This window comes from Chaetodon trifascialis, chromosome 8, assembly GCF_039877785.1.
Source record: "Chaetodon trifascialis isolate fChaTrf1 chromosome 8, fChaTrf1.hap1, whole genome shotgun sequence".
In the NCBI taxonomy this organism is placed as follows: domain Eukaryota; kingdom Metazoa; phylum Chordata; class Actinopteri; order Chaetodontiformes; family Chaetodontidae; genus Chaetodon; species Chaetodon trifascialis.
In genome coordinates, this window is record NC_092063.1 from 24,386,141 (window position 1) to 24,399,225 (window position 13,085).

At 40.8% G+C, this 13,085-nt stretch overlaps 1 protein-coding gene across 2 annotated transcripts in view; it reads right to left on the minus strand.

Moving 5' to 3' along the window:
* The window catches only part of klhdc8b (kelch domain containing 8B), a 274,074-nt gene that overhangs the window by 239,051 nt on the left and 21,938 nt on the right, over positions 1–13,085 (minus strand). The window lies entirely within an intron of this gene.

The window sequence follows — 13,085 nt, forward strand, 5'->3', positions numbered from 1 at the left end:
GTGCCAAAACCCTCCAGGGAATCCTTCCAGTATATACCTACAACAGTCATTAAGCTGATGCTGCTGGTGATGATAAAGACAACTGGAATGGCCGATTTATGAAGATTTTAAAATGTTAGATACTTGCAATTATTCAAGATTGAAATAACACACAAGAGTCTCTGGGAGATTGGCGTGCTGTCCAACTTACTGCATCAATTAAGTGTGAATGTACACATCAAAATCCTCCATGTATAGACTGAACCAAGGACTACAGCTACATTTGCTTACACATAATTAGACACTCAGTAATGCTTTCAAAGAGTCTATAAGCTCCTGTTGAAATGTAACCCTGCAAAGAAATAACAAGAGAAAGCCAAACTGTCATCTGACCGTGGCTACACTGGAGCAGAACTGTAGCTACTACTGCAGGCTACAGCACAACAGAGCTGTAACCACTGAACCATAAATACATCTGACTGCAGCTCCGCCTCTAGCCAGCAGTGATGACTTAATTACAATGAAGATGTTTGTGCAATTAAAAAGTTTCTGGTCTAGCCTGGTGTGGTGTTTGTCTGCTGTGCCCTGATGTCATATGATATCACAACCAGACCTCAATCTGATCATGCTCACAGAGAACTACAGCTTCAAAATAACAATAATAACAATAATAATAATTGAATTAATCAATAGATTTTCAGGTTCAGAAGTATTTTATTAAATCTCAGATTAGAATCCACTTCTAGGACCTGAATCCAAATATGTTTGAATCTATTTAGGTTTCAATAATTTGAAGTATTGAAGCTGCATCAGTCAATATTGTTATATTAACGATTAAAATGACAAATGTAATTTAAAAAGTAAGCAAGTGCAAAGTAATAATTCAATGATTGATGTGCTTGTTTATGATTACCGTATGACGTGCAAAACTATTTGAGCTTTACCTGAAAATGTGTTTCCCTATTGCGGTTGACTATTTTCCTAATCAGAGTACACAGGTGCACGTCAGTGCTGCTACTCTGATTACTATGAGGAAATCTGGCCACTTACACAAACTGAGAGTTCCCTGTAAGACCTTAACTTAAAGTAAAAAGTTAGCCAATATGAAGAGGAGAGGACCAAGCAACGAACCTTGAGGGACACCGTGGGACTGGGGGGCGGTGAAGGAGGTGCAGTTATTGGTCTTGATGAATTGTTGTCTGTTGGTGAGATAAGATTTAAACCAGGTGAGGGCGGTGCCAGTGATGTTGGGGGAGGATTGGAGACGGGAGAGGAGGATGGAGTGGTTGATGGTGTCAAAGGCTGTGGAGAGGTCGAGGAGAATGAGGATATCAAGGTGTCCAGAATCTGAGGAGAGGAGGAGATCATTTGTGATTTTGAGAAGAGCTGTTTCTATGCTGTCTTTGGTGCGGAATCCAGACTGAAAAGTTTCGTAGAGGTTATTGGAGGTGAGATGGGTTTTCAACTGGGCAGCAACGACACATTCTAGAGTTTTTGATAAGAAGGGGAGGTTGGAGATAGGTTGGAAATTATTGGAGGTGTTTGGATAAAGTCCAGGTTTCCTGAGGATGGGTGTAGCAGAGGATGGGTGTAACTGGGGGAGGTGTTGATGATTTTGGTGATGAGAGGGGAGATGACACGGAAGAGAGGAGGATAAATGATCTCACTGTATAAATCTGAATCAGTGTGGAACAGCTCAAATGACAGCATAGATGCTCAGTTAAGAAGAAGAAGAAGAAACTACGTACTTTTAGATCCCACAGTGTCAAAAGACATAGACAAACTTTATTGTCATTCAGTAAACAGCAGCTGTACACCGAAGGAAATTTCTATTTCAGCAGGCTCAGCACAAGGTTGAAAATAGTTAAAAAGTGTGTATGTATATATATATATATATATATATATATATATATATATATATATATATATAAAGTACGTAATGCTGTCAAAAATATTGCATTAAGGCGTTAACGCAAATCAATTTTAACGGCGTCATTTTTTTTTTATCGCGCGATTAACGTTCTTTGTGACCTTGTGAACTTGTAGTTTTTTTATAAGCTGTGGCCACTGCTAGTAACGTAAGAAAAACTACAGGATCCGATTGTAAACCGGAAACAAAACAATAGGCATGCCCCACGCGTGTTTTGGTCTCGCCTGCTCGCTTGCTGTGAAAGTGTAGGCGGATGTCAAGCACGAAACGCTGAAATGGATGCGAACAAGATTCTGAATAGAAAGTTTAGTTTCAAAAAGTTGCCAGATGGGTCGACTGACGAGACCAAAGTTTGGACAGAGGCATATGGATACCGCAACTAAAAACAAGCTTACTGCAGCCATAGCCAAGTAATGTTCATTGTTTCTGTATGGAAATAAGAGGCTGCGTTGATAAACCTCTGGTGAATAAACAGAAGAGTATCATAGTCTGACTGCTTGTATGTTCAGAGGAAACTTAAGAAAGGAAAGTTTCAGCCATGGTTTAACTGCACTATAGGCTGAGTCCTAGTTTACAATGATGTGCACTTTGAAACGTTATTTTGTATCGCCCTGTTTTGATCCCTTAGAAAGGGTTGTTGAAGCGGCTTTTTTGTAACCAAGCACTTGTTTTTTTGTCATCTGTTTATTGACAGTGTTAAATTGTGTGAGATTTGATTCATTCAAATGTGAATGACCGCTCAAAGTGAGAATGTTAGTGTGAAATAAAACACTACACGTTGTTTTCAATAAAAAACATTTGCACAAAGCAAGCCTATCCACTTTTCCATGTTATAACAGTATTAAAATGATAATTAATGGGACATTTAGAATAGATAAAAATGTGTGATTAATTTGCGATTAATCACGAGTTAACTATGACATTTATGCGATTAATTGCGATTAAATATTTGAATTGATTGACAGCACTAATATGTGTGTGTGTGTGTGTGTGTGTGTGTGTGTGTACAATATATGTATATATATAAAAAGATTTTTAAAAATGAAGGACGACACCTGCTGTGAGCCGCATACAAAAATTACAAGCTGTGCATCAAAAACTGGACACTGTAATGCAGATATTCCTGCTCCTGATTGCTAGAGGTATACTGTAGACCTAAAACTTTGTGCAGTCTACCTACAGTATGTTTATTGTCAGTGGGGCTGGGGGTAAGACAGTGTGTAAGACCCGGTCTAATGGTCTTCATTCACAAATTTTGTATGTTGCTGCATCTGCAACTTCAGTCATTCATTTATTTGTTCATTAATTGCTCATCGCCAGGGGCGGACTGGGACAAGAAATGGGCCCTGGCATATTGGACCAGACCGGCCCACCACATTTGATAACGCGCACCTTTTCTGTCTTTTCAGTCTCTTGAATGTGTATACCAACTGTGCAACTCTTTAAAACCACGTACCTTAAGCCATGCAATGAGCTAACAGGAATCAGTGAGAGTGGACACATTAAATACCTCCAAAAAGTGTAATTTATGAACACTACAAAAAAGTATACTCCACCACTCCATCACAGTAATGGATCTTTAAGCAGAATTCATCCTATTGGGTGTACCTATGGGCTGCACTGTGGTGCAGCAGGTAGTGCGCATGCCTCAAAGCAACAAGGCTGGTTTGATTCCCGGGTCGGGCCTTTCTGTGTGAAGTTTGCATGTTCTTCCCGTGCATGCGTGGGTTCTCTCCAGGCACTCCGGCTTCCTCCCACAGACCAAAAACATGCTCATTAGGTTGATTGGTGACTGTAAAATTGCCCCTAGGTGTGAGTGTGAGTGTGAATGGTTGTTTGTTTGTGCCCTGCGATCGACTGGCGACCGGTGTACCCAGCCTCTCGCCCATCGACGGTTGGGAAAGGCTCCAGCACCCCCCGCAACCCCGAAAAGGATCGGCGGTATAGAAAATGGATGGATGGGTGTATCTATGTGTTTCAGGGAGGAAGAAAAGAGATAGAGATGAGAAATGATGGATCAGATGCTAACTCTTCCAAGAGTAGTACTCAATAAATTGTGAATTGACCCAGTCCAAAAGGATGAATGTAGCTGAACTCCTGAATGAACTCTGAACTCTGTGTGTGTATGTTTGAGAGAAAAAGAGAGAGCGATTTAATTATTGGTCAATCTTCAAGATAAAAACCGCAGCTTAGAAACTGAAAACTTAAGAGGGATGATGACACATGAATGAGGGAGAGGGCTGCATACACAATGTCTTATAAATACCTGCGTATACAGGTATTACAAACTAACTAGAATACAAACTAACCTGGCCAGAGAACATTAGCCAAAAATATGTTATTGACGTTTTATCATTGTCAGATTACCAAGCAGTTGGGTTGCTTTACTCATTTCAAGTGTTCTGAGAGCAGTCCAGCTTACCGCAGGTTTTACTGCATGTCCCTGTTCAAATGCCACCACCACCACTGTCATCGGCCACGGGAGCTGATGAAGGCCCTGCCGTGGCAAACATAGCAGAAATTTTTGCGCATTTGGCAGCGTTGGCTTGAAGAGCCAACTTCTTTTTTTCTCACAGTTTCTCTGCACCTCCTTTCCCACAGATCCTAACACATTACGTTACCGATGTGAAAGAGGGGAAGTGTTTCATGATATGATTGGGCGAGATGAGCCCCGTCACGTGTCAGTGAAGAAAATAACGGCCGCAGAACTGCGTGTGTCGAGGGGCGGTCGGTTTTTACAAACAAACTCTTGCGCTGACTTTTTTTTGCAGAATGCATTACGCCGCAGGGCCAAAGCGAACGGGCGTTTAACAACGTGACTGGGCCAGCCCAGTGTCAATCAGGCCACTGATCAACTGTCTGTATAGGCCGGTCAGACCAATATTTTAAAAAAATTATTTAATATAAATACTGACTACTTCTGATGCATGAGGTGAGTGTAAATGTGCTACTTCCTCTTAGTAAAATAAATCTGCTTTCACGTTCACCTGTTTGGGACTGTTTGTGGAAACTCATTTAAATAACAGTCATCAAAATGGATTTCACTTACTGCTACTGGCTGGCTGCTCATGAAAATGTGTCATGGTGGACACACAAAGCACAAAAATGTTCCTCTTTCTGTCCCGTCTCAAACTGTCAAAGCAGTCGCGGCATGACTGTGTCCAGTCTCTAGTGAGGTCAATCTTCGCTTTAATCTGTCTGAGAGCTGAGAGCGAGAGAGATTTTTCTTGCTAATGTGTAATTTCAGACAGAGTCGGTGAGCTGATGTGATCACACTCTGAAACAAGGGAATTTCCCCCGACAGTTTGAGACAATAGCAATAAAAATTGCCCTGGTTCAGGAAGAAGTGCTCATATTCATGTAGATGTAAAAATGTGCTTTTATTGTCCTTAAGTAAGCAATAATAGACGTTTGTTATGCGCTAGCATTGAAGATGAAGTTTTGGAGGTGATGATGAGAGGAAGTGGAGGAGGAAGATGACAAAGAGGCCCTCTGGGTAAAAGAATAACTGATTATGCTGGCAGTGAGATAATGATAGATTTTAATTGCTTAAAATCAAAAGGAAGGTGAACAACACTCCCAGTGGTTTGATCTGTATCTTTACCCCGCTCATGTCTTCAACTTTTATTTCCTAACATTCTAATGGGAATCAAGGTGAATCTTTAATTGTTGCCTCATGAATGAGGTGAATTTCAAACACAGCATTAAGTTAACTCAGAAATAACACTGTGAATGCTGAAAAGGCAGCTGTGGTTTTAAACAGTTTACAGGCTTTGAGTGATAAATGCATGGCCTTGCCAGCCTGCTTCACTGACAGTCAGTACAGAGTGTCACAATTAATCTCATCTCAAATCTATCAAATGTTATAACTTGTATTTCATTTGAGGAAGCAGAGGGTTGTCAGTTGAAATCAATAAAGGAAACAAAGGGACAAGGGTTGTATATTAAAGATACCCAAAGCAGTCTCACAGCAGCAAAGAAAACAGCTGCGTCTTTTTGTTTTCTAGGGGCAGTAAAAGGGCACTGAAGCGTGGCACCATGTAATGAAATGTATCTGCTTCAAGTTCACTCCACACTGAGGAGTGTCATCTGGGTTTCTTGCATTGAGCTTCACTGCCTTTCTACTGCTCTGAATTTATTTTGCAACCTGACAAGCTGAACATCAAAGGTACATTTCACAATGTCACAACAACATTGTGAATTGGGAAGAGCCATTTTGGGCTCCACTGGTTACGGAAGTAAAAGTCTCATTTGTTTTTCCCCCCATACACAATGTTAGGTGACTGAGTCCAAATGATGAACAGCAGCGTAACAAGACATATGGCTCTTTGACCAAAAGAAAAGTCAACGATACAAGCCTGCATACACGAAAACCGCAAGGTAAAAGTCAGCTATGACTGTCATGGTACATTTGGACCAGAAATCCAGTAACAGAGTTTAAAACTCTTGTTAAAAGAGCTGCTGTGAGCTCATGATTACAGTGCTGAGAAAACTAAAATCTGTAGTTGAGATGAATTCAGTCAATTGTGGATGAATTCTGCTGCTGTGATGCAGCAATTTGGTCACAAATGTGAGTTTTGAATTTACAAGCGCTTTGATTCGTGCCTGTCTGTGTCTGACTGACTTCTTCTCCATGGCAACAACAGCCAAAGCTCATTGGTACTGCAGTATTTTGAGCCACCTGCCATCCCAAAACGACAGACACACATTATTTCTCAGAAATGTAGTTGAAATGATTTAAACTGGTGACTATAACATAAATGTGACATTATTCAGGAGAGTCCTGTTTTCATGTTAACTGAGGATATCAATTAAAGAAAAAACTGAAACAGGAAAACAGGGAACAGAAAACAGTTCCACCAGTGGATTGTTTGATTGTCAAAGCTCTTTGAGAAGCTGAAAGAGATGCAAAGCTTGGATGGATGTGGGTTGTATCGCTCATGAACTTTTGTTGGCCAAGCCATTGATTGCAGAAGGATGAAGGCAGTGTTTCCTCAAAACAAACCACTGACACATCTAAAAGCAAAAGGGAGTTTTCAGAAGCTCTTCAGTGATCCAGTAAGCATTAGGGTTGGGCGGTTATCTGGTAATAAAGTATCCTGCGGTATCTAAAAGTAGCAACGGTATCAGTTTCATTACCGTCACTAAAAAAAATGCTGCGCATATAGGTCTATAGGGGTCTAACATAATTGTAGCATCGTCATAACAAAAATGAAGTCCACTCCGTTCAATGTATCGGGCTGAATTTTTGCTGGAGAAAAAGGTGACTGTGCAAAATTACATGCTACAAAATGAAGCTGAGCAGTTTTACAGATGTTTTAACACAAGTATGTCCAGGCGCTCATATGGGCGCATCTGGGCAGAGTACCGTTATCTCGTCCAAGCACATGGAGAAACTCCTCGGTTGAAAACGCTTTTTTAGCCTTTTTTCTGCTTGCTATTGTTCTTAGCTCTCATACAAGGACAAAATGCAAATAAAACAGTAAAATAACACGGGCTGCTCAGCAGAGTCCTCTGTGAGCACTCAGACAGACATCTGGAGCAGACATCTTCATGATCATCAGACTCTCTGCTTTCATATGATACCGGGCTTTGGTTGTTTGCGTGAAGTGGTGAAATCAGCAGAAGCGGTACCTTTGACGTGTGCTATTTTCATGTTTTCATTAAATGCGCATATCATTTCTTGGGGTATGAATTATGTTTCGTTTGGGTGGCAGTGCTTGGTAGAGGCTTTTAGCTGAGTTTCTCCCCGTCAGTCTGGTATGCTACAAGTTAGGACTGGTGCTTCTTCGCGTGAGCATTGACCGTCTGAACTGCGCGCATGTCACGCTGCCCTGCAAAGTGATTTTTGATTAGTCACGGTAATACTGTATACCCCGGGAAAATGTGGGGAAAGTTTGACGGTATCAAAATTTGGATACTGCACAACTCTACTAAGCATTTCATTTGACGGATAACAACCCCTTCACCAAACCCCGAAGTCACACATCAAAATCCCTTTACGAAACTGTTCACGTTCAGCACAGCTTTTGTTCAACTCACCGAATTCAAGACAGTTACTTTATGCCGCAACTCTCTACATACAGTACAGTAGATTAAAAGTGTATATTTAGGGGATAGTAATCTTCAAAATGTAAGCTTCATCAACGTTTAGGTCATCAAAAGAAAACCAAAATAAAGAAATAAAGAGTGCTCAGTAGTTGTCCTGATAATGGACTCCTGGTGCTTGTTCATTAATGGCCTTGAAGTTCACAAACGTTCCCAAAGTCACAGCAACAGACAAATGATCAAATCTCCCTCCATCTGTATCTTAAGAATCTCTAATCCTCCTTCACCAGCTTTCCGGTTCTTCACAGTGTTCCACTTTTTCCAACTGCCAGCGCATTTTTCCACAGAAGAGAAATTGGCACACAGAAAGCAAATGCCCTGGAGAAGGCAGTGTACTGTATGTGCATCGTTGGAGAGAACAAGGAGCTTAGATGTCTACGAAAGAGGTTTAGCTATTTAAAGGACTGCTCAAGAACTTGTCTGTAACTAAATATAACACAGGAGAAGCAGGCAAAAAATACTTGTTTGAAGTACTCTGATCATAACGGAGCAGTGATTATTAGTTTCAGACAAGCATGTTTACCAATCGTGGACAGTACGGGGTCATCCAAACAAAATGATCCTTTCCCCACAAAACAGGACATGGTTATAATAGATCCACTAAGGTCTTACAAGCAGTTATTGAATGATTACCGGCCTGTGAGACAACATAAGCGACAGCTTATTGCTTACAGCCTACAAGTTTAATCTGATAAGAGAATCAAGCACTGAATGGGCTCCCTTAGGGCGCTCTTGTTTGCTCCCACAGCCCAAAGACATGCACATTAGAGAAATTAGTGGCTCTAAACTCAGTGAGTGTGAATGATCATTTGCACTTAATGTGACAGAGGTGCAACCTTTATGATTATGCCCCAGAACCACCACTTCTGTGGGTTGTAATTGGAAGACACACAAACGTAACACAATATCATTTTGGTATACGGTATGTCACCCAGCAGGACACTGGTGTGGAGGTCAGAAAAAGAACTCCGTCTGTTATGATCTGTTTGAATTCAAAATTCATCGTGCCTAAGCGCTGCATAATCTGCATAAAACCTTCTATAACCAACAGTCTGACAAGCATGCCAACTTCAAGCAGTGACTGGAGGTGTGCTGAGGTGTGGAAGCAGACGGGTTGTACTCTTTTGTTCTCGCTTCACACAACGACTTCTGCCACTTTTCATGCACACCATGAAGTGCATCATCATGAATGTCTTTGAGGAAAGACAGTTCAAAAGTGTGCGTCATTATTCCTTTTTGAAAGATAACCATGTCTCCCCTTTTTAAATACAGCAGACTTTCACCCCACTTTCAAGTGTGGCCGTTCAGAACAGAAAACACGTTTGCCTTCAGATGTGGTTGGACAACTCATAAGAACTAGTACGTTTCCAGCATAGCCCAGGCTTTAGCTCCTCCCTCAACTGAGGTGGTGGAGGCACAACAAAAAATGAAATAAAGGTTCTTAAGATGTGGTTAATAGAGAGGCACTGGTTTTTATACTTCCTGAAATATGTTACACTGACGGACAAAACTTACTACTTAGACACTCTTAAGACATAGTCAGCAGATCTCGTCTCTGAACAGGAAGTGAGCCAACCTCTTGAGACATCTTGTACAACAAAAAGGTCAAATATGTTTATATTTCACTTCCCACAGCTCAGAGCTGGAGAGCCTCTCCATGCAGAAACTGTGAAGTGCGTCAAGACAGGCGCGTAATCGCAGCAGCTGCTCCGCTTGCTTCACCCTCTGCTATAATGATATAAAATGAATACTTGAAAGTCTTTTAATTTCTTCTCACCTATTTCATCATGAAAGCTGTTTTCTAATGCACTGAACAATAAACTGAAGTCCACCCAGAAACAAAAATGTTCAAGACAGTTTTTCACTGTGCCTGCCCTCCCTCTCAGAATCACTATCATCTTTACTGGCAGAGTATGTGTAAGTGTAAGTAAGTGTGTGTACATATACAAGGAATCTGCTGCCGTTTCTTTGTTGCTCTCAATGCACTTACACAGAAACAGACACACAGCTAAGAACAAGGACAACAAAGATGAGCAAAGGTAAACAGAAACATTCAATTATTATGAGCACAGCTGAAAAAATATATATATGTTACATTAAAGGATTCATGTGACAGGTTACTTTATATGCATGAAGTAAGGGGCTATGTATACATATCTTTGCTAAGGTTCATCCTCTGTTGAGCCTTTTTGATGATGAGATTGATGTTGGATGTACACTTTAGGTTCTTGGAGATCGTAGATCCCAGAAACTTGAGCAGAGTGGAGAGCACACGTCCTGTGGAAGCAACAATGCTGATTGTCTGGAAGTTGGAAGGGATTTCCTTACCTGTTGCTTTCTGTGTGCAAATTTGTAAATTTGTTTGTAATCTACTGACAGGTGGAGGTCTTGCACAGTTTGGAGCAGAGGACTTCTGGTATGATGGAGCTGAAAGCCAAGAAGTCCACAAACAGGATCCATGCATGTGCACCTGGGTGGTCAAGGTGTTGCAGGTTGTAGTGCATCAATGGACTCATTGATGACTGAATCATCCACTGACCTTTATGCCCTGCAGGCAAACTGCAGGGGGTCGGGCAGGGGGTTGTGACATCCTTCAGGTGGGCCAACGACAGTCTTTTGAAGGACGTCAGATACAAGGTGGACAGACCTACAGCCACTGAATTCTGTGCTAATAATTGTGGAGCATTTGAAGCAGGAGGGGACTTCACACAGTTCCAGTGGTCTGCTGCAGATCTGTGTGAATATGGGGGCCAGATGGACAGCACAGGCTGTCAGACAGGAGAGTGAGGGGGGTGAATGTTGGCTTATCAAACGTTAAAAAATTTCTTGGGGTGCCACTGCCTGCAGGCTTTTCCACAATGACACAGGACGGTTCACTGAAAACCTGTTTTCCATCTTATCGGCATATCTGTGAGTGTAGGCCTGACAAAAGTGTCTGAGATTTGCTGTAAACCACCGTTTGTTGTTGTTGTTGTTGTGTCGAAAGTTTTTGTGGACACATACAAGGGCCTCACAAAAGCTGATGTAAGATGTCTTTCCTGTCTTCTTCCATCCCTGCTGCTTGCTTCATCCCAGATTCAGTCTGAAAGTTTGATGCTGCTTGTCATTCATAATTTAAATCTGGCATGCATCGTGCTCTGGTGCTCCACTTCAACCTCTCTTGCTTCATTACTCTCTAGAGATTTTCTATTTCTCAGCTGTTTTACTGTCACCTTCCAGTTCCTGTATCATGAAGGCTGCCACATCCTCTGCCATGTTCAGACCATGTGACCAGAAAGGCTTAGTCAACACTGAAAAAACAGATCTGTCATTTACTAAACCTTTACAATGAAAGGTGCACAGCTGAAGAACAGTGTCATACTGGCTGTTTAAGATGAATAGATAAAAATTCAACATAGCTGTTGTTCAACTTGGGTTAGGGTTAGTTTTAAAATGTGCCATCTGAATCAAAGGGTTTTTTTTGTGCTGGCTTAAATCATGTAATGCAAACATATATTTAACTGAGGACTATAATTACACAAAATAGGCCACTATACTTGAAATATGATGTGACTTAATAACTGTGATGCAGCACTACAGAAACAGGACAGTTGTAATGGAACTTTAAGTTGACACCACAAACAGAAAGTATTCATCTGTCTACAAGTTTCTTACGTGCAGTTTTTTTTAACACAGTAAATGCACCAAAATAATGTTCTGTGAACGTACTGAGCAAACTTTGTAGGTGTTAAATACACTTTGCTGTTTGAGCATCCCTTATAATTCACTCTGATAAACACAGACTTCCTTAGTGACTATTTTTTATGCCCTGTAAGCCTTCAGCGTCGCATCATATCACATCATCAATCATGAATCATATCTCCAGTCACAATGATAACAGTGACAGACCTGAGTCACTTTAAAACAGTGAGCCCTTGATGTCTCACAGAGCTGACATTACCTAATTAATGTTAGCGTTTAACTTTCGGTGACCAGACGTCCTGGTTCATCCCAGTTCATTTCACTGTCCATTATAATATTATGCTTGTTTTCAGCACTTACATAGATGTTTATTGTGTTTTTTTCCCGACTCATTATTACCTAACAGAATATGTGTTTAATAATCGATGTATTGTCAAGGTAGTTGCTAGCCATTGAGTCATAGACTATGGGCTTGCAGCTCTTTCTGACAGAACTTGTCAGTATGCTGTGCTATACTGAAAGTTGGTCTTCTCTAAAGAGCTCGAGCAGGCTTACTCCTACTTCACAAAGTACCCAGCAATGAAATGAAATGCTTGATAGGTGTGCTAAGTATTGAAATCACTGTCCCCCATCCAAGCTGAAAATGCCTGGGTGTGTGCATAAACAAATGCATGCACACGTGAAGGAACGTGCCACACACTTCAGGGTTCCCATGTGGGATTCTGAAAACATTGTCAAGTTAACTTCACGCATTGAATGAAAACTCAGTCTCCGCCTGACTAATATTAGACTTTTAGAACCTTGTAAAAGTTTCTTAAATATGTACTTGATATAGATAATTTCACAACAGTCAAATCACAACAAGAATCTTAGCTTAGATAGATAGATAGATAGATAGATAGATAGATAGATAGATAGATAGATAGATAGATAGATAGATAGATAGATAGATAGATAGATAGATAGATAGATAGATAGATAGATCCTCTGGATAGATGAGAGATTTCTCTTTTTTTTTTCATTGTTTGGATTAATTGATGAGTTATCACAGCAGTTGCAGCATGTAATGGACAGGAACAGAGCACTGCCCTGAGCACTGAAGGTGCTAAGTTCTCTTCTCTTTTATGCCAGTGGATCTTTCCAAAATACAGTTGCTGGCATGGTGAATGTAAGCATTAGTACGGTACTGGATGTATATGGGTATGTATTAATAAAAAGTGTGTTGTGTAATGAGTTCATTGCCCTGTGCAACAAAATCCTATGTCACAACATTTTGTTCAGTTGTTGTGATTACCCATAAGCAAAGGCATTGGGCTGTCTCTGAAGGATAACAAGCTTGACAATCATTTTCATCAAGGCTAGTCAGCAGGATTATTACATCTTATTC